This window comes from Lissotriton helveticus, chromosome 5_1 (genome assembly GCF_964261635.1).
Source record: "Lissotriton helveticus chromosome 5_1, aLisHel1.1, whole genome shotgun sequence".
Lineage (NCBI taxonomy): Eukaryota > Metazoa > Chordata > Amphibia > Caudata > Salamandridae > Lissotriton > Lissotriton helveticus.
The window spans coordinates 196,850,977-196,877,658 of NC_136065.1; the positions used below are offsets into that span (position 1 = coordinate 196,850,977).

The 26,682-nt window shown below is 42.5% G+C and overlaps 1 protein-coding gene across 6 annotated transcripts in view; it reads left to right on the forward strand.

Moving 5' to 3' along the window:
- The window catches only part of LOC144754318 (uncharacterized), a 771,250-nt gene that overhangs the window by 59,726 nt on the left and 684,842 nt on the right, over window positions 1-26,682 (forward strand). For all 6 annotated transcript variants that reach the window (XR_013594709.1, XM_078641989.1, XM_078641991.1 and 3 more), the window contains exon 2: window positions 9,611-9,718. The gene's annotated coding sequence lies outside the window, so the exon portion shown is untranslated. The remainder of the gene's footprint in view (window positions 1-9,610; window positions 9,719-26,682) is intronic.

The following is a 26,682-nucleotide window of genomic DNA, read 5'->3' on the forward strand; positions in this document are numbered from 1 at the left end:
CCCCAGGGCCCTCATAATCTTTCTAATACTGATGTACGCACAAGACGGAAAACAAAAAATCGTGTATCTACAAGCACTCGAATACATAAATAGAATTAAAACGACACTTTGAAATGTTTTCCATATTAAAATGAATAAGTTTAAATAAAAATGACACAATGTAAATTGAATGTTATCATAACGAGTTTCCTTGAATTTCCTTTCTTCGGAGATCACAGCAACGCGCGACGGGTAAGCTAGTAATAGATATAGGAACCAACAGACCATGGGTCCAATCTCATTTTATGACTGTAACAGTGACAATCTGATCTACTTACTCACATGTCCCTGCCAGATCCAGTATGTTGGTATGACCACCCATAAGGTCATGTCCCGGATGCTAGAACATAAAAGTTCATTTACATGTAAGAAAACTATAACAAGACTAACCAAGCATTTCGTGGAGAAAAATCATGGAGCCGAAGATTTCAATTGGACAGTATTAGAAAAACCTTTTATACCTACACATATCAGCGATATTGCCAGATAACTGTTCATCAAGGAACAGAAATGGGTATTCAGACTCCAGAGTGATGTAAAACGTCTGAACGATGAGATACCATGGACCAGCTTGTAGACAAACACTGTGGTCAGAGGTTCCAGTTCTGAAAACGGATCTGAGAGAGTGAAGGAATACGAGAGCATGGTGAAAGTCTAGTATAAACATAGCTAGAGTACCCAGACTACTTATAGTATAGTTTCACAACTTTCAATAATAGACTTTGCCCACTGCTAAGTTCTATAATAATTAGAGGTTTCTGGAATTGTATGGTCTACCATAGTCATGGATTAGGCCACATTAAAATGTCATGTATACAGTCCATTGAATACTAAATAGGGCACACGAGGCATCAATGAATAAGTAGCTTTCAGATGTGATGTATTGTATTGTATTGTGGATTTATATAGCGCAGACTGTCACCCTACGGGTATCCTGGCGCTTAGACTTAAGAATATTCGGCACGTGAGCAAACCTAAGATGGCAGTAAAAGGTCTAGTTTTCCACCCTTGGAAACAGCCAGGTTTTCAGATTCTTTCTGACACAGGTCAAAGAGTTGGCCTGTCTCATGGTCTGGGGCAATTCATTTCATAGGCATGCGGCAGCCGCGCCTAAGGCTCTGCCCCCATCCTGGTTTTCTTGAATCTGGTGATCATTATCAGACTTGCATTAGAGGAGCGGAGCTGCCTTTTAGGATTATACCAGGTAAACCTCTCCTACAATGGAATTGGGTCCAAATCATGTGCTGCTCTGTACATGATACAGAGAGATTTAAAACAGATTCTCTCCTTGATAGGCAGCCAGTGTAGATCCCACAGGGCTAAAGTCATAGAAGACCCGCATTGCTTATTCAGCGCCAGCTTTGCTGCCATGGACTAGACTCTCTGCAGCCTCTGCAAGATGTACTTTGATGCTCCCAAATACAGGGCATTGCAGTAGTCCAGTCTACTAAGAATTAAGCTGCTTAATACAAGAGAGCGGGTATCCTTGGGCAGCAGCAGGAGGTTCTGTCGTAGCATCCGCAGCAGAGAAAAGCAGATGCTAGCAGTTTTGTTTGCCTGGGACTCCATTTGGAGATTACCATCCACCAGAACCCCCAAATTGCGCACTGTTTTGGCAGGGGCCAGGGGATCATCCTCTTGGGTAAGCTTAAACTCCAGCATCGGATGTTGATGCAGGCTGGTGGGCGAGCAAAATATCACCTCTCTTTTCCCCCCATTAAATTACAGGGAATTTTGCCTGAGCCAGCCTACCGTCTGACGCATACACTCCTGGAATGTATCCATAGACACTGCCTGTTTCCCTTCCAGGGAAAACACCAATTGGGTGTCGTCCGCATAGTTAACCAGGTCGATTCCATAGGATTTATTTAGGGAGAGTAGGGGGCGCAAATAGATATTAAAAAGAATGGAGCTTATCGCAGACCCCTGCGGTACCCTGTGATGTACTGGGGACTTACTGGACGTGAATGGCATCATAGTCACAGCCTGTTGCCTCCCTGATAAATAGGATTGTAGCCACTGCAAGGCTCGTCCTTTTACCCCCATATTTTTTAGTCTTTCCACCAGTACTGTGTGGCTCACCGTATCAAATGCGGCTGACATGTCTAGTAACACTAGGACAGTAGAATCTTCATTGTCGATACGTAGAGTGTCCTTTACGGTAGCCAGGGCGGTCTCAGTACTGTGGCCCGGGCGGAAGCCAAATGGATCCCTATCAAGCAGATGATACAATACTATATTTACAACCATCTTTACGCGAGCAGATACTAAACTTTAGGTGTGAGTGTACTTAATCGTTCCTGTGTATTTAGTTGAGGAATACATCTAAGGAGCATCAGAGCAAGCATTAGCCGTGGGCGATTGCATTGGACTTCAATTATCTTGCTGACGATGTCTCTCTGAAGACGAGGATGATGTTGAAATAATATTATTTATTTACCGAACTACATACGATGATTGGTGACGTCACCTTGTAGTCTGTCGTAACGGTGATATGAACGAGGACTATCTGGTGGGTGCACCGAACACTTACGGTCTGCATGTTGGTAGTTTTTAAATAGTAGGCCTCATGCAGGTCGGAACTCTTTAAAATTATTTTGTAAGGAGCTTCGTATTAACAACAATAATTATAATTAATGTTGGGCTAAACTACCAAAATAATAACCTCCATCTCTGTTTACGTCATTCTGTAGTTCTGAGCAAAGCCCATGGAAATGTGAACTACTTGATTGGGCCAAATGAGTGAACTACGATCGTCTTTTTTATGATGTCATTTTGTAGTCTTGGGTGACGCCCGGGATTATATGGTGCAAGTAAACGTGAAATGATAGCCGAGTATGGGGGAAGGGGTACATTAGGACCCCTGCATCACCGAGTTGGTTAATAAGATCATAGCAGTAGTTCAACAACTTAAAAGAGATAAAACAGCTAAGGGAACTACAATCTCCATATTAATGACGTCAGGTTGTAGTTCCAATAGACGGAATCGGCACAAGATGAGCCTCTCCCTAATGCAGAACACTTGTGGCCTTTTTCAGTTTTTAGTATTTATAGGGGGCCTCCTGTACCAATCGTTACCTCCACCCTCAACTCAGAAGACGCCGGAGGCAACGACGGAAAGGTAGGTCTCTGTTAACTCTGCTCTGCTCTGCGCCTGAGCAGCTCTCCTGGCAGCCTTTGTGTGGCAGGTTTACTTCTTTACATTGCCATGGGTCTCCCGGCTTTGGGTTACAGCGCCTAACGTAATTGAGGCCTGTATTAACTGTAGGAGGGGAGACAGCTTTCATCAGAGATACATGTAGTTGATTATTAGGGGACATGTATTTATCTTCTGTGGTTTTGAGACCCTTTTACAAAATATGGAGAACAGCTTACTAATGTTATCATGTGAGTAACAAATATTTTTGCTCCTCTATGTAGAGTTAATAGTATTGTCTGTAGCGAATAAGAATGTGCAAGATTGGGCTGAGTAAAGATGCCACAGAGAAGGAGTGATTATGCATGACTAGCTTTGATTATTTTAGTATATACTGCCAGGACAGGATTAAGATACAGGTGGGGTAGTGTGTATGGGAGGTTTAGCACTGGCTGTAGCTAGGCATGCCTCTCTACCACCCCTTTTCCTCTCCCAGAGCGGGCCTCATATTCCTGAGCAAGGTTCCAGGTGAGGTGGGGTCCAGTGCCCGGTCAAGACGGGTGAAAAATAATACTTTTTATACACTTGATTAGAGACTATTTACTCTTTTTGAAAGGCCAATTATTCAGGATTATTGTTAATGTTCATGTGTTTCTTTTAGATGCCATCTGCATCACTGGAAGTGGAGGACCAGTAAAAAGAAGGCTGCATTCATTCCAACCTTATTGTGTTATTATTCACTATATTTTCTTTGCCACTTTTTGTATTTTCAATTGGCACACACATGCAGTAGCAATTTTTGACAACTTAGGTCGTGATGAAAGTCTTGGCCATTTTTACCCTATGGGCTGAAACATGTCGACCTTGATAAATAGCAGCTATTTGTTAAAATAGCTTTTTTGCACTGTTCTGATTTTAATTAGGGTGTGAGGCGATATCTCTAATAAACTACGTTTTTCTCCTCACAACTCTATTTTAAACACTGCACTCACTTGTCTATGCACTGCGCGTAGTTCCCATGTGATCTTTGATCCAAGAAACATACGATCTGTTTGTTCACTTTCTGGGACTCTCTCTTTGACCCTATCGAGTGAGCTTCCCCTGAAGATAGTCTCTATGATCAAGAGACATATCATTCGTATGGGTGGATGACCAGATGATAAGTTTGATCACGTTGACAATTGATGGGAATCCAAGCTCTGCTCAAGGGTTTTTGCATTTTCACAATACTCTTGCTTATTTGCTTTTTCACTTCTGTTTTTTGTAGACTTAGGCACTTGTTGGCACTTTGTCTGTGAGACCCCCAGTTCGGTTATTATTATTGTGTATGTTGGGAAAAAGAACTGTGGCAGGTCGGTGAAATTATCCCTTTGACCTTAGCATTCTCGGAGGTTTGTTGATAAATATGAGATTGCCATGTCACGGAGAAAACCTTTGTTAGTATGTTGTTTATTTCTGTTACATCGCAGGCGTGTATATAAAGCACTCACAATATGGCGCTGTCCTATGTGATCAAAGCGATACCAAAGGGGATGATGGACGGAGTGTTTGAGCAAATCAAACACTCACCCCCAGTCAACTGATCTGGGTTTAATCCATCATCATTCTTTAGCTCACTCCACTAATCCAGTTCAGACATGGCCATATGCAAATCAGTCTCACCCTGTGCCTCATGGGAACAGTCCAGCCAGAACTGCCAAGCCATGTCTTCCCTGGACCAGAAACAAGCATCATGGGACCGGTTTCGGGTTAATAACCCTCATCAGCCAGGCTATCTTGAATCCAGTGGCAGAGTGAGCAAGGGACCCACGTCTGAGCATACCCTGCCAACTTAGGGCGAACAAAGCGATACCAAAAGGGAATGATGGACGGAGCATTTGAGCAAATCAAACACTCACCCCCAGTAAACTGATCTGGGTATAATCCATCATCATTCTTTAGCTCACTCCACCACCCCAGTTCTGACATGGCCATATGCAAATCAGTCTGACCCTGTGCCTCATGGGAACAGTCCAACCCGAACTGCCAAGTCATTTCTTCCCTGGACTGGAAACAAGCATCCTGGGACCGGTTTCGGGTTCATAACCCTCATCAGCCAGGCTATCTTGAATCCAGTGGCAGAGTGAGCAAGGGACCCACGTCTGGGCATACCCTGCCAATTTCGGGCGAGCAAAGCGATACCAAAGGGGATGATGGACGGAGCGTTTGAGCAAATCAAACACTCACCCCCAGTCAACTGATCTGGGTATAATCCATCATCATTCCTTTAGCTCACTCCACCACCCAGGTTCAGACTTGGCCATATGCAAATCAGTCTGACCCTGTGCCTCACGGGAACAGTCCAGCTCGAACTGCCAAGCCTTGTCTTCCCTTGACCGGAAACAAGCATCCTGGGACCGGTTTCGGGTTTCATAACCCTCATCAGCCAGGCTATCTTGAATCCAGTGGCAGCATTCCGTTCATCATATGTTTGTTGTAAAGCTTTTCGCCCTGAGTGGGATGGGTATGCCCAGACGTGGGTCTCTTGCTCACTATGCTACTGAATTCAAGCTAGCCTGGCTGAAGAAGGGTGACATGCCCTGAAATCGGTCTCAGGATGCTTATTTCCGGTGCAGGGAGGACCGGCCTGGCAGTTTGGTCTGAACTGTTCCCATGGGGCACAGGGTCAAGACTGATTTGCATATGGCTGGGTCCAAACTGGGGTGGGTTAGTGGGCAAAGGAACGATGGATTTAACCCAGATCTTTTGACTGGGGGAGAATGTTTGCATTGTCAGCATTCCGTCCATCATTTGTTTGCTGTAACGCTTTTTGCCCTAAGTGGGATGGGTATGCCCAGACGTGGGTCCCTAGCTCACTATGCTACTGGATTCAAGCTGGCCTGGCTGAAGAAGGGTGACATACCCTGAAACCGGTCCCAGGATACTTATTTCAGGTCCAGGGAGGACCTGGCCTGGCAGTTCGGTCTGAACTGTTCCCCTGGGGCACAGGGTCAAGACTGATTTGCATATGGCTGGGTCCAAACTGGGGTGGTGTAGTGGACAAAAGAACAATTGATTTAACCCAGATATTTTGACTGTGGGAAAATGTTTGCATTGTCAGCATTCTGTCCATCATTTGTTTGCTGTAACGTTCTATGTGACCAAGGCAATTATTATTAATTGTTATTATTTCCCAGAGTGAGTTGGCTCTGTATTCTCCTAACATCTTTTCCTTGGTTTGGCAGAACTATACCCTCCAGCTGTAATTTGTATGTATATATATATATATATATATATATACACACACACACACACACACACACACACACACGCACACACCTACACACACACACACAATTCTCTGCTTCCTGCGAGGGGGGAGCATTGACATTGACACTGAAGGAGCGCACTAGTGTATACAAATCTCCCAGACCACAAATCTGAGAAAAAAGCGCTTCTACATATATTTTCGTATTTCGAATACATTAATTTTGCTGTACTTCATCTGTCCTGAGTGAGCTCCGTTTTCATGGATACAAATCTGTGGCCTGGAATATTTATATACACTTTCACACCCATCCACTGTCAACTATCTGCCCTTTCAGGGTGCAGGGTATCAACAAGAGCTGAAGAGAGTGTGTGTGTGTGTGTGTGTGTGTGTGTGTGTGTGTGTGTGTGTGTGGGTGTGTGTGTGTGTGTGTGTGTGTGTGTATATATATATATATTTGCTCCGTGTTACACCATAAACCGGATCACTTCTGGACGAGTGCTGTACGTGGTGGTGCGCCACGTAATATCGCCGCTCCTTACTCTCTCCTTTGCCACAAAGAGTTAAAGCACTCACAGGAAGAGTTTTCTCATGTTGTTTTATTTCACAACAGAATAGATAAACGCGTTTTGGTATGCCTTCTTCAGTGTCTACTATCGGCACTGTTCGGGGGCGCATTTCAAGGTTTGTTACATCATTATTCATGAACATAGAAAGAGACCTCTTAGGTAAAAGTGAAACTTCCGCCATCTTTAAATGAATAAATACTTTAAAAACATCATTTCATGTATTGAATTTCATTCATTTACATTTGTGGCGTATATTCATACATGCTCCAAAGGTTACGTGTTGATCAGAACTATGTTTACATATTTTCAAACATTAAATTCTTGCTCGCATTTTGGACCGACAGTATGCTACAATTACACAATCGTAATTTTTAATAGTATGTGAGAACTGATAGGGTTGTACTACCTGATTAAACATATCAAAGTATAACATTTTCAGTGTTTATAAAATCTCACAAGACCTCATTGAGCCCATGTTGCGTGATTTAGCCGTGGATCGGCAATTGTCACTGTATCCTACTTTTAATATCTTGCCATATATTGGCACATCTCAATCACTATATTATAAAATATTAACACTACGGAGCAGGTCAGGTATATGGGGTCTAAAGCCTCTCTTCATATTTGCCCAAATGCACTGCCAGTTCCTCACTTTTATTCAGTCCATGGGGTGCTTTTGTCTCTAGATCAATTATGTAGCGAGACTCCAGTCTCCGCAGCTTCCGTACCCGATCCCCACCCCTTGGGTCTACTGGCACATGGTCAAAAGCAAAGTATTGCAGCAGGTCTCTCTTGCTTTTGTGTTTAATAGTGAAGTGTCTGGCCACTGGGTAATTAAAATCTTTATTTGCAATGGTGCGCTGATGTTCTAAGACCCTAATCTTTACACTATGTACAGTAGACAGCATGTGAGGTGTGACATGTGAGAAATATATATATAAATATAAAATAAATGACCAGCACTCACGGGAGAGTTAAATCCACTTAGGATTTATTCATACTTTACATCAAACGCGTTTCTGCAGTTTGCAGAAACGCGCTTGATGTGAAATCCGAATAAATCCTAGGTGGATTTTAACTCTCCTGTGAGTGCTGGTCATTTATTTGTAGCACTAAGATAAACGTGAGTCTGCCCTCGCGCTACGGAGCACCCGCTAGTAAGTGTGGCGGCATTTGCAGGAAACAGAGCTACGATATATATAATATTATTCTTGCAATCTCTTTGCAAAGAAGATGGTGGCTGGTGGCATGCAGGACAGCACAAACACAATATTTTATAAATCTATTTATTAAACATAATCATATTGGAGCGCTCATGCATTTATTGAAGCGTATAGTGTTATGTCCAAAGAAACCTTTATGCCAGCAGTAAACATACAATAGTTCTTATTTTCTCCTCCTCAAACAAGTAATTCAGAACACAAAGAAGTTTATTGTTTTCACTCTGTCATATAGAATACAGATGATTCAGCTGGCACGTGTTTCATACAACAATTGACTTTCTCAAGGCTAAACGAAATAATGTGCCAACACAGTAGGGACGAGGAATACGAGATGAGCATGTCTAATTCAGACGGAATCCTAGGGGGCATATTACCAACGATTAGCGATATTTATCGCTAACTAGGCTTAGCAACACATTTTTTATCGCTAAGCATCGCCGGAAATTATCGCTGAGATAACTTGCTATTAGCAAGGTTTAACTCCAAAGCGATAAATTTTCCGGCGATAGCGTGAATATAGCTGAGAATACAGCGATATTCACGCATTAGCGACAAAATGTTCTTAGCCATGTTATCCACCTCCCATTGGATAACATGGCTAAGAACTGGTCTGAACAGGCGTTAGTTTTTGGAGATATTCGCGCTTAGCGCGAATATTTCCAACGATACGCCTGCCTTGTTAATAGGCGATAGTGACATTATCGACTGCTTTCAGTCGCTAACGGGTTGGGTACGCCCACTTTGCATGTCATTAGCGATAAACATCGCTGACATGCAAAGCGGGCCCCAAACCGCTCGCTATCGCCTAAAAGCTGTCGCTAACATCAGTTAGCGACAGCTTGCTAATGGGGCGATAGAATTATCGCCGCTTAGCGGCCGAAAACGGCCGCTAAATCGGCGATAATTGTCTATCGCCCCCCCCCTTGGTAATATGCCCCTAGATTATTTATGAATCTGCCACAGTCAATAACACATTTTTTAAAGTGAAGAGCTCCAAATTATAGTATTACCTCTTTGTCAGTCTTTGCTTAATTGTATTTGATTTGCTCTCCAGTCCTTGCAGCCTAAGACCTGGCAAGAACACAGATACTTTGACTAGTTACTTGTGCCAAATAGACCTAGTTAATCACCGTCTGTTCGTTTATGTGAAATCCACCAACAATAAATGTCAAACCCTCCAAAACGAGTACATAAATTACAAGTAAGAGGCCATTGCCTTGAACCTTAATGATTGCCGTACGTATCTTGGACCGTGATAGGGCCTAAGCGTACCGTATAGGCATCAGAATTCCCGTGTGTGTCCTAACCCTTTAAATAATACCTAAAGTTTTAGGATGTGCAACAGTAATACCATAGCTGCCTAGCTTTTTGTATGATCAATGTCTTTCTATTACAGAGTATTGTTTTTCTGCACAAATCACTGGCCCATGAGTGAAAAATATGAAACATCACAACATCATGCAATGCAAGGAATTTCTCATACTACAAGTTTCACCTGCAACATGTAAGTTTTGCCCAGGCGCTTGTGTGTATTTGTTTTTATGTTTAACTGTGTACATAGTAATGTTAGATGTCAAAAGATTCTTAATAAAGTTGGTTATAAAAAAATGGATGTCAAAAGAGTAATTAGTTATTTTATATCCTGAAAATTTTAATTATTATGTGTTTCTTTTATATTTACTTTTTTACAGTTTGATTAGTATCAGTGTCTGCAATGTCCAGACGTTGTCTGCACTGGTTAAAGTTTTATGCCCATTTGAATGTTGGTGAGATGGTTTCCTCTCATTAAATTGGGGTTGGTTGTTCGTTTGGTAATATAGAGGCCTTTTGCAACACTAGTTGATTATTATTGTATTCATGTATTTCTTGACCCACTTTAATTTAGTCTGTACAGATTGGAAAAACAATCCAATCACAGTATTCAGTGTATAAATCGCTCTTCAATAGTGCAAATAACTCAGTGTCAAAGAGCCTGTGTTATCCTTATTAGGAAAAGGGGTAACATCTACAATAAACTCAAGATAGTCAGGTAAACAAGGAGTGTGAACTCAGTGCACTAGGAAATAGCTCGATCCATCCGAGCATAATTAAATCATAATGGGCCCAATTTTCAATATGTTTTGCATACCTACGTTTACGTAGGTCTGTAAAAATGATATCAGTGGTCACAAACACTGGGAACCGAAAATAAAATTCTGGATTTGTAAACATCTACAGCCAAAGAAATTATTTGCTATATTAGTTAGTTTAGAATCACGTATAGTATACATGTCGGTACACCCTAGGAAGGCCATGAGGTGGTTATTTGGAAGTTTAGTAGCATCCATAAGTTGTTTCTCCACATAATTTACGTCCATGGATGTACTTGGAAAAGTTGGAGTAATGCTCTGAGGGAACGGAAAAATCACCAAACATTCAACAATGAGTGTTAACAAAGGGATTTCTTCATCATGAAAAGCATTTGACTTAGGAGAGAAGAAAAATGTGATGTTTCAATGATCATTTCTATAACACTTAGTCCCTGATGAGAGCAATTCACAGACGAAGTACAAGGCAGCAGGAATATGCAAGAACATCTTTCACTTTCAAAGATTTCCATGCCTACCCACAAAGAAGTTTGATAATCCATCGAATGTTAAAAATTATGATTCGTAGATTTAGGAAAATTATTGCCCTCTTCTATTCCCTTTTCCACTCATCAGCTATGAGTCTTATAAGGCCACTTTTACTAGCTTGAAACATACATCTCAACTATTTTATGAGCCCTGAAGGTCAAATGAGGTTTCTTAATTCACATTCTAGGTCACCAAGCATTCTTCGGTTACTTTTCTTAACGCCATATTAAGTGTACATTTTTAGAAATAGCATTTAGACAGGGTGTCAGACTACAAAAAACCTGTCCTCTTATTTCTGTAGATTTATAAGCTGTGAACTGTTGTGGTTTAGATGTTATTTCCAGAGCACCATGAGATCATCACTTTGAGTACGGAATGTAAAGAAAGAGAGGGAGGAAAAGGCTGAGGATTCCAGCGAGAGGAGTCCTGTGAAACCTTGGTTGTTATTTTCACTATTTGAGAATAAACCCCATTGATCGCAAATAAGACTCAATTGGTTTTTGCATCAAGTGGGTTTAACACGTGCAACAAGTTACCTATGCAGGGTGCATGTCCCATCGGCAGCACTCCTGAGAATGTCTTTTTTTTCAGTTCATAAAACGTTTATTGATCAAATAAAGGGTGTCATTATAATGGGGAAAAGCAGTATAAAAGGAAAATAATAACAAGCAAGTAAAGCAGTGCAATAAAATAAATAGTTACAGAAAACTCCAAATGAACAAATGAGTCACAAAAATCCGAATACAGCAAATAACAGGAAAAATATAGTACAGCGGTTAATGAAAAAAGTGAACGTATAGGTCAATCAAGGAGGCTTAGCGACTTCCTGCTAAGTAGGGCACAGTTGAAAAGAACGTTTAGCACATACATCAAGGTATAAAGTGATAGGAAGCCAAAGGTCCGAACGTTTTATTGCCAAATGAATAGGAAATACAAAAGCAGTATCCAGTCTATGATTGTGGCATACATCATACCACCATGCCCTAAAAGAAATGTTTGAAAAATTCTTCCAATTAGCTGTGATCTGTTGGAATGCAACAGCTATTAGTAAATCAACAATCTTAACATTAAGCTCAACATCATCCCAACATGGAGAAGTACTTCCTAAAAAGATGTGGGTAGAAGAAAAGGGAATGTGAGTATGAAAAATTGTGTTGATTTGGGACCAAATTTGTATCCAAAAAGCATGAACAATTTTACAAGAAAATAACATGTGAAATAAAGTAGCTTGTGGGGAAGAGCAAGACCAACAAATGTCTGAAACTACGCAAAACTGCTTGCTCAAAGTATGTGGGGTAAAAAGCAATCTATTGTATATGAAGAAAAGAGTTTGGGTTATGTTCGCTGCCCTAGACGGTTTACGAAGTTTGGTCCAAATTTTATCCCACAAAGAAATGGGCCAGGAAGTACCAAAGTCCGATTCCGACTGTTCTTCCACCTTGGACCTTGGTCTGACGGATTCTACAGTATGAAGATGTTTGTAAATGGTAGATGCTTTGGAAGTGGTATGTAAAAAGGAGTGGAGTTGTGAGACAGGGGTGAGAGGGAGATGATGGGCCGGGAGTAGTGCGAAGTGAGTGTGGTGTACCATTACTGCCTCGTGAAGCAAGGAATATTTGCGAGCAAAAGAAGCAGGCAAGTTGAAAGCACGACTAAGAGTCGGGAAGGATAGGGAAGTGGAGTTAGAGAAGAGCTGAGAAATCCAAATTAAACCCTTCAGCCTCCAAGATTTCCAATAAAAGGGCTTATTATTTATTAATAGATATTAATTATGCCAAATGGTGGAGTTGAGAAACTCAGTGAGTGTAGCAGGAGGGTCAGGAGTGGAGGATAAGAGCAACCTAGTAGTGAATTTAATTATAGGGGTAGATAATGTGAGCGGTTTGTGTGAGAAAGACAATTATTCAGCAAAGGAGAAAGGAGAGAGGGAGAGACGCTCAAGCAACACCCATAAAAGAGAGACGTCATCCGGGTCACGTAACCAGAAAGAAGCTTGCTGCAGAAGGAATAGTTATGGAAAACAAGGGTACCCCATTAGTAAAACCTGGGGTTGAAGTATTTATAGGAAAAACAATGGTTTCTGGTGGCCTCAAAAGGTCCTGGTAAAGTAGGGTATGACTATGTTACTAGAATCAATCCTGGGAGAGATTTTTTTGTAGGGTAACATACAAATATAATACTTTATTATATTTTTAGTACATGTATATTTTTCAGGTGCTCACATGAGTGACAAAGTGCTTATAGTGACTGAGTGAAAAATTAGAGTAAAACTATATACAAAGTGTCACAAACAAGGGTATTCCCCGCACAAATATATACAGTAGGGTAGGGGAGTTTCCTTGATTGGGTCGACGGCGTTTCGATCTAAACAATTTTAGATCATCATCAGGACGTGGTGAGCTTTCCTGAAACAGTTTTAAAATAAGGAAATTTTAGTACTAGGATTGATTCTAGTAACATAGTCATACCCTACTTTACCAGGACCTTTTGAGGCCACCAAAAACCATTGTTTTTCCTATAAATGCCGCAGAAGGAAAGCCTTGTGATATGTGGGGAAGTCTGGAAAATTAACACCCCCTTCCGACTTAGGACGGATTAATCTGAGAATGGACATTCTGGGCTTCTTATTACTCCAAAGGAAGGTAGAAAGGATTGAGTTGATCTTCCTAAAAAATTTTGCTGGGATGTTGGAGATGGTATAAAGAACTATGGGGGACAACATCATCCTAATAGTGTCAAGGCGGCCCCACCAGGACAAATAAAGGGGATGCCATTTTGTCGTTAAATCAGTAAGTTTTTGGATACATTTATTACGGCAAAGGGAGACTGTGTCTGCGCCTAGAGGAGTAAATGCAAACCTAAGTATTTAATATGAGAGGGGCTCCAAGTAAAATCAGAGGCGGCAAAATCAGGTTTGAAGGTACATTTTGTTAAGGGTAAAATTTCGCATTTGTCATTATTCAATTTATAGCCAGAAATCAGAGGATAATTATGGACTTCCTGGAGAAAAGTGGGCACAGAAACAGTAGGGTTAGACATGAAAAGTAAAATGGCATCTGCATAAGCAGCAAGATTGATATGGCAATGGGGAGTCTGAAAACCAGAGATGTCCGGATTTTGACGGAGTTTAGAAAGGAAGGGTTCTAAAGCTAAATTGAAGAGAAACGGGGAGAGGGGACAACCTTGACGGACTCCTCTGGCTAAACAAAAAAAGGAAGAAATCAAACCATTAGCACAAACTGCAGCCCGAGGGTTAGAATAAAGGAAGGAAATTAGTGAAATAAATTTGGGGCCAAAACCAAACCATTTAAGTGTGTAAAAAAGATATGGCCATTCGACCCTATCAAATGCTTTTTCAGCATCTAGTGCAATTGCTGCCAAGGAGTGTTGGATGCGTGGAGATTTAGATAAAACATTAAATAAAAGTCTAGTATTATCAGATATAAAGCGTCCTTTAACAAAGCCAGACTGTTCCGGGCCTAATAAATCTGGTAAAAAAGGGTCTAACCTCGCAGCAAGTGCTTTGGCGAATAACTTATAGTCTATATTAACCAACGATATGGCTCTGTAGTTTTTTCAATGTTTAGTATCCTTCCCCTCTTTCGGAATAAGACAGACGTAAGCATCCGAAAAAGTGCCAGAGGAGCTACCCAAGGTGACAAATGAGTCTAACTTAGGTAAATGAAAATTGGAAAATTGAAGGTAAAACTCAACAGTGAAACCATCTGGTCCGGGAGCCTTATCTTTTTTGAGATGTTGTAGGGCAGTAAGTAGTTGATGCTGAGAAATATCAGATTCCAAAGAGGTTAGGTCGAGGGGGAAAGTGTGAGGTGTGCGAATGTCAGAGAAAAAAGTGGATAGGGAAGAAGCAGTGGGATGAGTATCAGAGAAATAAAGATTAGCATAAAAACGAGAAAATTAAGACAAAATGTCATCATCTTTATGTTTGAGAACAGAGTCATTGTCAAAAATAGCTTTAATGTTTAACTTATTATGCTTAGCCTTCAAGTAATTAGCTAAAATTTTCCCTGCTTTATTTTTGCCCCCATAAAATTTCGCACTGGACTTCTTCTGTGGACTGCTTATTACATTTCATTTTAGCATCAACAAGGGCGGTCAAACTGTCTTGTGAGAGAGAGGTGTAATAGGAGTGTTCCAGTCTCTAGATGTTGCGGAGAAGATCCCCAATATAATTGCGAGCAAGTTTCCGTTTCTTAGCTACAAAGCTAATTATGAAGTCCCTTGCAGCAGCTTTGAAAACGTCCCAAATAGTGTGTTTGGGGATATGCGGGGTATCATTAAACTCAAAGAATTTGAGGAAGCAATAAATTTGGGATCCAAGAGAAGGGAATTATTAAAGCGCCATCGCTTAGGCCCCACAGATTTTGGTAAAATATCAATATTAATCGAGACAGGAGCATGGTCAGATAACAAAATGGGACCAATTTCTGCATTAGTGAGGGTTTGGGAAATGTGGTGAGAAACAAAAATATAATCAATCCGGGATTGTGAATGATGGGAGGGAGAATAAAAAGTAAACTCCCTAGTAGTTGGGTTGCATAAACGCCAAGCATCAACAAGCTTATGTTGTGAAACTGCCTGGGCGAAAAGCTTGGGTGGCTTATTAGGGACAAAGGGGACCTTGGATTGTCTGTCCAAAAAAGGATCAAGAGATTGGTTACAATCTCCAGCCAGGATGAAGTTATCATCCAAGTATTTGGTAATAGAAGAGGCCATGGTATGCCAAAAAGTAGGATCACCACCTGTGGGAGCATATACATTTAAAAGAGAGAGTGGAACACCCCTTAAAGAGAGTTTGACATAAACTCATCTACCTTCAGGGTCAGATTCTGTATCAACTAAAGAAAAAGAGAGGGACTTGCGACACAAAATTACCATACCATTTCGTTTCCCATCCTCAGGAGCATAAAAAACTTCACCCGCCCAACCTCTTTTAAGTTTGACACATTCAGCCTGAGACAAATGAGTTTCTTGTAAAAAAGCAAAATCTACGTTCAATTTAGCAAGGTGGGTTAAAATACTTTGTCACTTAATAGGAGAATGAAGACCTTTAACGTTCCACGTAACAATCCTAACAGACATCAAACATAAGAAAACAGATACCAATCACAGATACGAAGACCAAATGGGAAAGACCAAAGGGAGTGAAAGACCATAAGGATTAAAGATGAATATTGGAGAAATAGCACAGGAAAAGAGAAAAAAACATGCAAGAAAGCGCACTGCAAATTGAAAAAAGAAGGAAAAAAGTGTAAAAAAGAGAAAAGGAGAGATATCTAAGGCGTAAAATAGGATGAGGGGGAGCATAACCCACAATAACAGTGTAAAAGGCAAATGATCGGGTGAAGGTAATAATAGAGAAGCGAAAGAGAAAGAACAGAGAATGACACCGGAGAGGAAGGAGAAACGAGGTAAATAGAAGGAAGGAATGGAAGTGAATATTTGAAAAAGGATGAGGATCAATAAAGAGGAAAACATACCTACAAACTGGGGTAGGTAATTGAAAAGGATCAGGAACAAAAATGAGGACGAAGGGAGGGAGGGGTGGAGCCACATCGAACAGGCTTGACCTCCAAGGTCAGCGAGACGCACAACCGAAGGAACCCACAGAACGAGGTGGTAAGTCTGCGGAAAACATGAGGAAATGAAAACGTTAGAATGTCAAACAATGGACAATGGAAAAAACCAACAGAGTCTAAGTCAACAATACCAACATGAAATAACAATAAAATCTACAATACTATCAGAATAGAGATAACGAGAGAAAAGAGAAGAGTTAGGAAAAAGGAATGCAAAAGAGACAATATAACATCGAGAATGGATCAGAAAAGCTACATTAATACCTCAATAAGTATGGCGATAGAAGAAATAAGCACCAAGCAAAAAGAATGCAGAGGAGAAAAATAGTAACAGTAAAAAAGAATGAAAACAGAAGAATCAAGGAGGAAAAGAAGAGGAAGACTCAGAAAGATCCATAGCAGTTGTTCTGCAGGAATTCAGGAAGCTGCGAAGGCGAACTGGATCCTCGTAGGTCGTTGTTTTATTGTTGTATGTGACCTTAAAAAGGCATGGATGAAAGAGACCGTATCTGGCCCCGATGGAACGAAGATCAGGTCTCATATCCAAAAAAGCTTTGCGTCGAGCTGCTGTGGCTTTGGCGTAGTCCTGCGCAAAAAATAAGGAAGAGCCAGACCAGGTTAGCCGAGGGGAGGCTCTAGCAGCTGAAAAAACCTTCAAGAGGTCTGTATATTCTAGAAAGTACATGATAACTCTCCTCGGTCTTGAAGTAGGTGAGGAAGATGATGGAGGTCTGCCCAGTCTGTGCCCACGTTGGATGTTAAGCACGGTACCTTCTGGCAAGTGCAGTAGCTTTGGTAAAAAGGACCTGAAAAAGGTGATGGGGTCATTCTCTTCGCAGCCCTCCACAAGGCCGTACATACGCAGATTATTGCGCCGATTACGATTCTCAAGGTCCTCCACCTGATTCTTGAAGTGAGGAGACACTTCGTTCCACTGAGGTGACCCTTGCCTCCATTTGCGTCCAATTGTCTGTAAGCACTTGTAGCTTAGCATTGGTGTCTTCCATAAATGGAGGAAGAGCCCTGATTTCCTCCAGTAATAGTTCCACAGAAACGGAGGATAATGGTTTAGGCGGGGAGGGAGGACCTTTTTTTAATCGTTTAGATGTAGCTTTTCCTGAGATTGGTAAGAAGGATTCCATTGCAGGAGATGCGTCTGGAGCAAGAGACTGTTGGGATGCCTCAAATTGAGCAAATGTTTTAAATATCTGGGAGTTTTTAAGCAAAATGCGATTCGAGTTGGTGGAAGTCAAGTGCTGCTTCGGTCTGCCCATGCGAGAACAATAAAAAAGAAATGGTGAGGTAAGAAAAAGGGAGGAGTAAAAGGCAAGATGAGGCAATGTTGAAGAGGGCAGGATATAAAGCAGAAATAAGACGTTAAAACCACAATGCCATTGAAAAAAGTTGGCAAGTTATGTAAAAATAAAGGAGGCACAAGAAAACGCCATCTGCAGGAACCATAAAGCACAGTGCAAACGCATTTAGCAAGGCGTTAATAAAAAAAAAGAAGAAAAATCGTGGAGATACCTAAAATGGCCGCCAGACATCTATGACAGAACTGCTGTAGTCAAAGGATGCATCCAAATTCGTTGCGGTGAAAGAAATGCCCATAGAAAATCACCCAGATGGGAAAGAGTCATGACAAGGGCATGATAAGGCTCAAAATGTCCAAATGAGGCATCGTATAGAAGAAGCAGCCAGGAGCCTCGGCACCTCAAATGAAGACAAAATGGCGGTCGCGGCCGTTGGAGAGCCGCAACCGTTTTTACTCAGTCAGATTTATGGTGAAAGTGAGCCTCAGCGATAGCGAGGGAGAGCCTTCCGGTAGTCGAAACCGGGACCGAAGAAGGTGAGGCTCGCCGTATAGCGCAGGTTCCAGCGGTCGTTGCGGAGCGCTCACGAAGAAGCCGCCATGCTCCTAGGGCACCAAGCCACGCCCCCTTCCTGAGAATGTCTAACCTCCATGGAATGCTTCTGTTTGTTCTGGAAATTGAGCTAAGGAGAGCAGTTTCTTTATGAATATACAACATTGAACATGTTCAGGGACAGCTGAGAGCATAGTGGCTATGTTAACATTTAAGGACATGTACCTCGTAGTGTTACCGTTGGTGCGTTTTTTTTAAAACGAGCAGCCATCTGTGCTCGAGCTGAGGATTTCATTCAGCCACCTTCCCACCAGTGTGAACGCGACAACACATAACGTGTTTTCATCACAGCGTACCAATGCATCAAGTATGCAACATCAAGTAGGCTGGGTTAATCAGTGTACCGTTATTTTGAACTTACATTCTATACAGTGGTCAGTGTAGCGGGAAACAAGTGTAGCTTACAGTTTCTTCGCTAAGAGGAGTTTGGATTTGACAGTCCGGGGCATATGTAGAAGCCCCTATCGCCATAGGAACGTCAGGGGCCTTGCCTTATGTACAAGGCAGCATTAAGCCACTTAGCGTGGCTTAACGCTGCCTTGTACATAAGGCACCCTTTCACGCTATGTTTAGCATGAAAGGGGCGTGCAGTGGGTGTTGTGTTGCATGTTCCACCGCAACGCCCATTGTATTGGATGCTGCCCCCTATGTACAAGGCTGGTGTACATAGTAGGCAGCGCCCAAATTAAGACCAGGTAAACCCTGGTCTTAAGGTTGCGAAACAAGGAGAAATGCATTATTTCTCCATGTTTTTGCTTTTTCCATGTGTGCTGCCTTGTGCAGCACACATGGAAAAAGCAAAATGCCATGGTTTGTTTATGTACAGGAAGGTTTTCCTTCCTGTACATAAACAAACCTTTTAAAAAATGCCATTTTGTAACTTTCATGTGTGCTGCATAAAGCAGCACACATGAAAGTTACAAAATGGCATTTTAGGATTGTTTATGTGCAGGAAGGGACACCTTCCTACACATTACCAATCCTCCCCTGCACACAGACCCCATTGCACTCTGGTGGAAGGGTGCCTGCGTTGGTGCTAAGTTGTGAAACTTAGCGCCATCACAGGGGGAAATGCAAGGCTGCACCACATTCTTGTAAATATGGTGCAGCCTTGCGTTTCCTTAGTGGCGAAGTTTGTCGTTAAGCCAGGAGGTTAACAACACGCTCCACCACTTTGTTGTACATGTGACCCTCAATGTTTTAATATTGTTAATATTTTGGTATAAGGACAGAAGCCACATCAGAATCAGGATTTCAGAATACCATGAGCGACTGTTGCAAGAGAAAGGAAAGTTGAGATTTTAACTTATTGTGTTAGTTTGTTTTACTAGTTTTATATTTCAGTTACTTATTTTTGTGAATGTACTCATTCTTATGAAATGGCAGCAGCTATCATGACCCAGCCTCCAGGTTTTATATGAAATAACTGGTGACCTTTTACTGCCCTGGAGCAGATTTGTACCTGAAAGCCTTTGGAGACGAGAAGATCACATCAGATAGGAAAGTGGTATTTTGTTATAGAATCAGGGTATAGACTGGGCTAAAAACTCCTATAGATGATGTACTGGACAGGGTAGATGATACGCACCTTTTAACCTGTAATACAACTCCCTATGAATTACCCCCCAGGGAACACATGGTGCTTATGGACTGGTTCCAGGTCCCCTCACAAGAGGAGTTTAATGCTATTGCAGCCTGCATCTCCTCAGGCTCTTCTCCTTTGAGGGCAGCAAAGTAGTGCCTCTGGAGAAATTTCATAGCTGTATGCGTAAAACAGCGGACTGGCTGGGAGATAATTCATTACAATTTAATGGGGACAAGACTGAAGTACTCTGCTGTGCTGCAGGTAAAATCCCTCCACCTCTCCCAGTAGATTTCTGGCCAGTCTCTGCTAACAATCCTCCACTACCCGTTAAAACATTGCGTAACCTAGGAGTGCTACTAGACAGCAATTTACAACTCGACTCTCAAGTAAATAAAACTGTGAACACCTGTTTATCTTTGCTTCGAGCTCTCCGAAAAATACTACTTTTTACCTGCTTTAGCTAGACCCCAAGTGGTACGGAGTATTGTCCTGAGTAGAATAGATTACTGCAGTGCACTTCTCCTGGGTGCCCCAGCCTCCCTGATTAAAAATATTGCAAAGGGTACAGACTATGGCGGCTAAGCTTGGGTTAAGTCGATCATGCAGAGCCTCTGCTTCACTTGCCCTAAAAGATCTACACTGGCTTCCCATTGTGCAAAGAGTCCAATTTAAGGCACTCTGTATTGTTCATAGGGCAGCACATAAAACAGGACCTAATCTGTTACAGAGGAAATTCTCATGGTACTTTCCTGCTAGATGTTTGCGTTCTTCTTTTGCCAGTTTGGTTTGTATCCATCATGTCAATAAAGTCTGACTGGGTGGCAGATCTTTTAGCTTTACAGCATTCAGACTTTGGAATGCACTGCCTCTTGAACTTAGACAAATGAACACTCTGTCACATTTTAGGAAGGAATTGAAAACTAGATTGTTTCCCAGAGACTAAATCTGTACTTAACTCTGATTGGATACACAGAGTGGTTTATTGGTAATCTAAGCGCCTGGATACCCGTTGGGGGGCAGCTGCGCTACACAAGTATTCTTTACATTACATTACATTACATAGACAGAAAGCAGGGATGCAGGGCCTGGCCTGTGGCCTTGAGGCTAAGTCCATGCTGGGCATGCCTGAAGGTCTTTCACAGCATGGAGCTGCCTTCCCTTCGGCTGTGGGTGGCATGGGGTTGGCTGCACATGGCTTGTGCGTAGTAGGGGGATGGGTACAGGGCCTGGTATCCAAACTCCAGCAGGTGCACATGGGATCAAAACTGGTAAAGGGAGGGAGGTCATGTGGTCCACCTCCCCAAGCCTCTTACGGCCTGAGGTCCCTATCATTGCTTTAAAAAAGGAGAGGGACGGTGTGACCCCGCTCTCTGTGCCTTAATGAGGACCTGGGGACGCCATCGACTGGGTCCAGAGGTGGTGCCCTGGGCCTACCCCAGCCACCCACTACAAATTAATTTGGCACCCCAGTAAGAGAGTTAACTATAATTCGCTACTGTAACATGAAATGTATTTTGAAAATAATGTTATTTGAGATGTAGTAAGAGTTTTTATGACAAATATAATTTTACATGAAATTAATAATGTTATATCAAACGGTATAAAAGGTGCATAGCAAAGGTGCGAATTATAGTTACTCTACTGTGGCGAGTTAGGTGACAACAGTGTTTGCGCAAGTGATATTGAACTGTAATTGGCTTGTAAAATGTAGGTAATTAAGTGTGCATTGAGGTGCGTGACTTATAGTAACTTGAAAGTGGAACGTAATTTAAAAATAAAAGTGATAAATATAACTGTACAGTTTATAATGTCTAATTCATAACCTCTACTTTTTTAATGGAATTTCAGTGTTTTCTAAACATATAAGGATATTAATGTTTGAGTTATGTTTGTGAAACACATAGAATTATATAACATGTAGACATTTTTTTCATAGCATGTATATTAAGTATAGCCAAATAATGTGTCTGTGACATGTGGAAGGCAGATTACATTTATAAATTGAATTAGACCTTAGTTCTCTGTTTTTTTTGGCTGTTTTGTAAAGTGGTAGGTTTTAGGTTATGTAGGTAGTCGAAGTCTAAATATATTTTTACTTTTAAATGTATGTAAATATTAACCTTGTAGAATAGATTTTGTAGTGCTCATGTAGTTTGTTGTTGAAAATACCAGTTCAATTTTTTTTTTTTTAAAGTTCACCCGTACTGCGGTACTAGCTAGAACCTACTGCGACAGTACAGATGTACTTCATTGTAAAAAGGATTCTTATTGGCTACCAAGGCAACCAATAGGCGTAAACAGAAAGTATATTTCCTGATTTTATCATTTACCTCCAGCTTACTGAAGTGGAAGGTGAAGTGGAAGTGAAGTCGCCTTCATCTGAGTCAAACTCCAGCGACGACCCTCTGGTGGTGGTGGACCACACAGGACCTGTGTCCAAAACATCTTTGTCCGCGACTCAGTCCCTGTGCCCCTCAGCTGCCCTAAGGGAGGAGGGTATTGACCTCCTGAGACAGATCTCTGATGGGCAGACTGCACTGGTGAATCCCATCCAGGGGCCCTCCAGCTAAATGACGCAGATGCTGGACTACCTGGTAGGCATTTACAGTGTTATGTCTGGCCTACAGAGGTCGTTTCAGGCTCTGGCCTCCTCACTGACTCCATCCTTACACCCACCCATGCCTTACATCCCACCTCCTGCCTTTTACCCATCCCGAAACGCTTTGCCCGCCCGCCACTCTATCAGAAAACGGGACCGCCCGCCTTAAGGGCAGGGGTCCCGGGGCTGCCATTAGGATGTGCCCACCACAGTGGCGGGCACATCCTGTATTCTCAGCATTGTGGCGGGCGGTGCTCTCTGCACCGCCCGCCACAATGCTGACAATACATCACAGCATTTTCATTTCCAAAGCGGCAGGCACCGCGCGGTGCATGCCGCTTTGGAAATGAAAATGAAGGGGGGTACCACAGTACCCCCCGTGTGCACCCCCCACTCACCTTCACTCTGGGGGCCCGCAGAGGGCCCCCAGAGTGAAGACCGCCTGCCTTTCCGTGGCGGCATTGCCGCCACGGAAAGGCATTGCACTCTTTCCATTGTAATATGGCTGGCGGTGTCTCATAGACACCGCCACCATATTCAACATTTTGGCGGGCGGTGTTTTCTTCCGCCGTGGTCCCCCCGCCATACTAATATGGCCGGGGGGGCTTCAGGGAAGGATGTAGGGCAGATTGCCCCAGCCAGGCTGGCGGTGGCTACTGCCAGCCTGGCGGGAGCAATCCGCCCAACATCCTAATGGGCCCCTAAGTATCTTGAGATAGCAAAAACCTGCCATCTGATAGTATCAGAGATAAAAATTCTTAATGCATCATTTTGACGTGTGAAGCATAATAAGCGACATACAGGCAAAATCCAATTTTTCCGATGATCAGCATAGGTCGGACAGAGAAAGAGAGAATGTACAAAGGTCTCAGAGGAAGCTTAACAGGTGGGGCATACTGGCAATACAGATGCATTTTCACAAGTACTTCTTCTTGAATTTAGAGGCAATGAACCATACCTAAATTGGATATATAAGGCTCTTGCCTGGGGTGGTTCGATGGCATGCATAAACGGTTCCCAACCAACCCATCCTTTAAAATCTAGAAAACTAGAGGTTACGGTGCAATGCGTGTGACTTGCTATACTTTGCCAGTCTGTGAACTTCCAGAACTTTTTTTTAAGTAGGGGAACCATTCATTTTCTTATAGAACCTGGATCCTCCCTTAGGGCCCCCAAACCTAGCTTTAAAATACAATCCTTAATCATATTAAGCCATTTAATGCGACCTCTTTGTGTTTGCAGGGCAATTAGATCTGCCAGGGCCTTCTTCAACGGGACCTGAGTGTCACTGATCCAAATCCTAACCCAGAACAGAAGAGCCCTGAGAATAGCAAAATGGCTAATAGGTCTAAGGCCAAGATCGCGTCTAAGTGGCAGGAGGGGAGTATTTACAGAGAGATTCAGTATTGCCCTAATGAATTTGTTTTCGGCAAGGACCAAGTCTTTCAAATTTTCCAGCCCCCATAGTATTTTTCATTATTTTTATGAAACAATCCAAGACAGGGTCCCTGTATTCGTGCAAATTGCTTAGGGACCCCAACTCCCTTGCCTTGTCCATGGCAGGGCATCGTTTTGCAGAGAGGCCTATGGAAACTGGTAGTTGTATGACTTACCGCTGATTTCGTCCACGTCAGAGCAGGTTATGAGCGTGGTCACAATGTACAGCAGCGCAGGACGTGTCCGATGGGCTCCATGACGGTAGAAGATGAGTAGAGGTGAGTTTTGGCCTTATATAACTCCCTTTCCGCCATCTCAGATGTGGTAGTTGGACCCCCACGATCACACCGGTTGTAAAGCAACTCGTAATTGGGCGGACAGTTTCACTGGCAGTCCGAGCCTCTCACAGCCTCATAGGTCCACTCCACAGCTGCCACACTGGGATTGGGCTAGCGGTGTCAGCAGTTCAGCAGCTGTCTTAGCAAAACCAATAAGCACAACTCGTAACTCTTACTGAGCTCGGTCCGCCACCGCTGATATGACTGTCCACGGGACCGTCAAACTCGTAATAAGGCTCTTGGTCTTACTTATTGACCATATTACTTATCTGGGTTCCTATTTGTGTTTTAAATCATGTGGATGTAACTAATTACCCTCTGTTTGTGGTGTTATACTACCAAATAACCAATTACATAACAGCTAACTGCTGTATTTAGCTTGTAATAACATGTTCTATTGGTTTTCATTGAAATGTGACCGTAAGTGTATGTTGGAGTGTGTGAGTAGAGTGTGATATAATGAAGGTATGCAGTCTACTTTATTTCTTATTCATGGTGCTTCTTTAGTAGTGTTTGTGCCATATCAATAGCCCATGAGAAATGATATCCAATCCTTGTCTTTTTTCCAAATATAGTACGTTATCTAACATTCTAATGGCCAGCCTTCTATCCTACTATATATAGATGCCTGTTTCATTCACTAGGTCAGTGTTTTAGAAACTTGTTTACCTGGTTCGTTGTTAGATTGTTGGACACAGCTTCGTTTTGGGCTAGGGAGAATGCTAAAATAAGGGTTTTGAGAGTAATGTATGTGTGAAAGGATTAATATAACCTGGATTGGTGAAAGAGGTTTAAGGTGGAATAAGGTACAGGTTCTGCTTTCATATTTCTTTTTATTGAAACAAACATCAGCAGAAAATGTACATTACAGAGGGTCAAATAAAGCAGCCGAGTATACATCGTTGGGTCACAGGATAAACAAAACTCAAAATTATATCGGAACTTCACGGAGAAGGGGAATCATCAGGGACAGCATTCATGGGTGGTGTACATATTTCTCCTCTGTAACTGGTGTCCCCTCGCAAGGTACGTAGTTTTCTCCAAGAACATACACCAATCTAAATTGTTTTCCCATCCTTCCAAGGAGGGGGGCTGCGCCGCTCCCCACAATTGGGCGATATTCCGCTTGCCGATCATATAACCTACTGCGTCTGCGAAGTGTTTAAGTCAGTAGGTTCCCCATATATTAAGTAAGCACCTCCTTGCCTCTGGAGACAGGGAAACTCCGAGAACACTGTGTATAGTGTTATATATGCTGCGCCAGTAAGTGGTGACCTGCTCACCGTCCCAGATAATATGCATAAAGTTACCAACTAGACCACATTGCCTCTTGCACAGCCCTGAGTCTGAAAGACCCATATGTACCAGTCTGGGTCCCATAAGGTAGATCCTATGTAACATCTTGAGTTGAACAAGTCTAAGGCATGCTGGGATCGCAACCTCCCTAGGAGAGGAAACAGCTGTCTGCCAATCTTCCTCATCCAGCTCTATACCGTCTTGGGTCCACTTGACTCTCAGTGCCTCAAGGGAGTCAGTCCTATGATTAATCAGTTTTTTATATATCAGAGAAATCGTTTTGTCAGGTAGGTGTCCATCCAATACTCTATCTTCCAAAGGGGAAGCTTCTGAAGGTTCCGTCTCGCCGGGCAGTAATGAAAGGAGGGAATGCCGAACCTGCCCATACCGAAAAAACTTGGAGTGTGCGAGTTTATTTCCATCTGCATTTCTTCAAATGATTTGATCTTCCCCTTTCCCCAGACGTCCCCGACCGTGGAAATGCCTATGAGTTTTCACCTGTCAAAACGTTCGTCTTCCACAGCTTGCCAAGCCGTTCGGAGTCCAATAGCGGGTTAGCCGTAGTCAATCTGTTTCTCCAACCCAATGAGTCCTTGGCCACATGCCAAACATGCACGGAGTGTTTAGTGGGACCTGTTCATGTCACCTTGTTAGGTCGAGAATATAGGGCTCTGTTCTAGTTATTGCAGGGAAGAAGCCATTTATCCATGGCATAGCCAGGATCATCAACCCTTCCATAAGTGCAGTGGTTAATTGCCACCAGATGGGCCGCCCAATAATATCTCTTGATATCCGGGAGGGAAATGCCTCCGTCATACCAAGAAAAAGTACGTTTGTGTAACGCAATTCGAGGCCCGCCCTCCCACAACAGACTCCGCTGTAGGCTCTCAATTTCACGGAAATAACTAGATGGTACTACATCCAAGGTTTTCTGCAGTGCATAAAGAAAACGTGGGAGAGCCATCATTTTAAAAAGGGCCGCTCTGCCTAATAATGAAAGAGGAAGCTTCTTCCACCTGGAGACATCACTCCTAAGCCGCTGAAGAGGGGGAAGAAGATTTAGAGAGTACCTG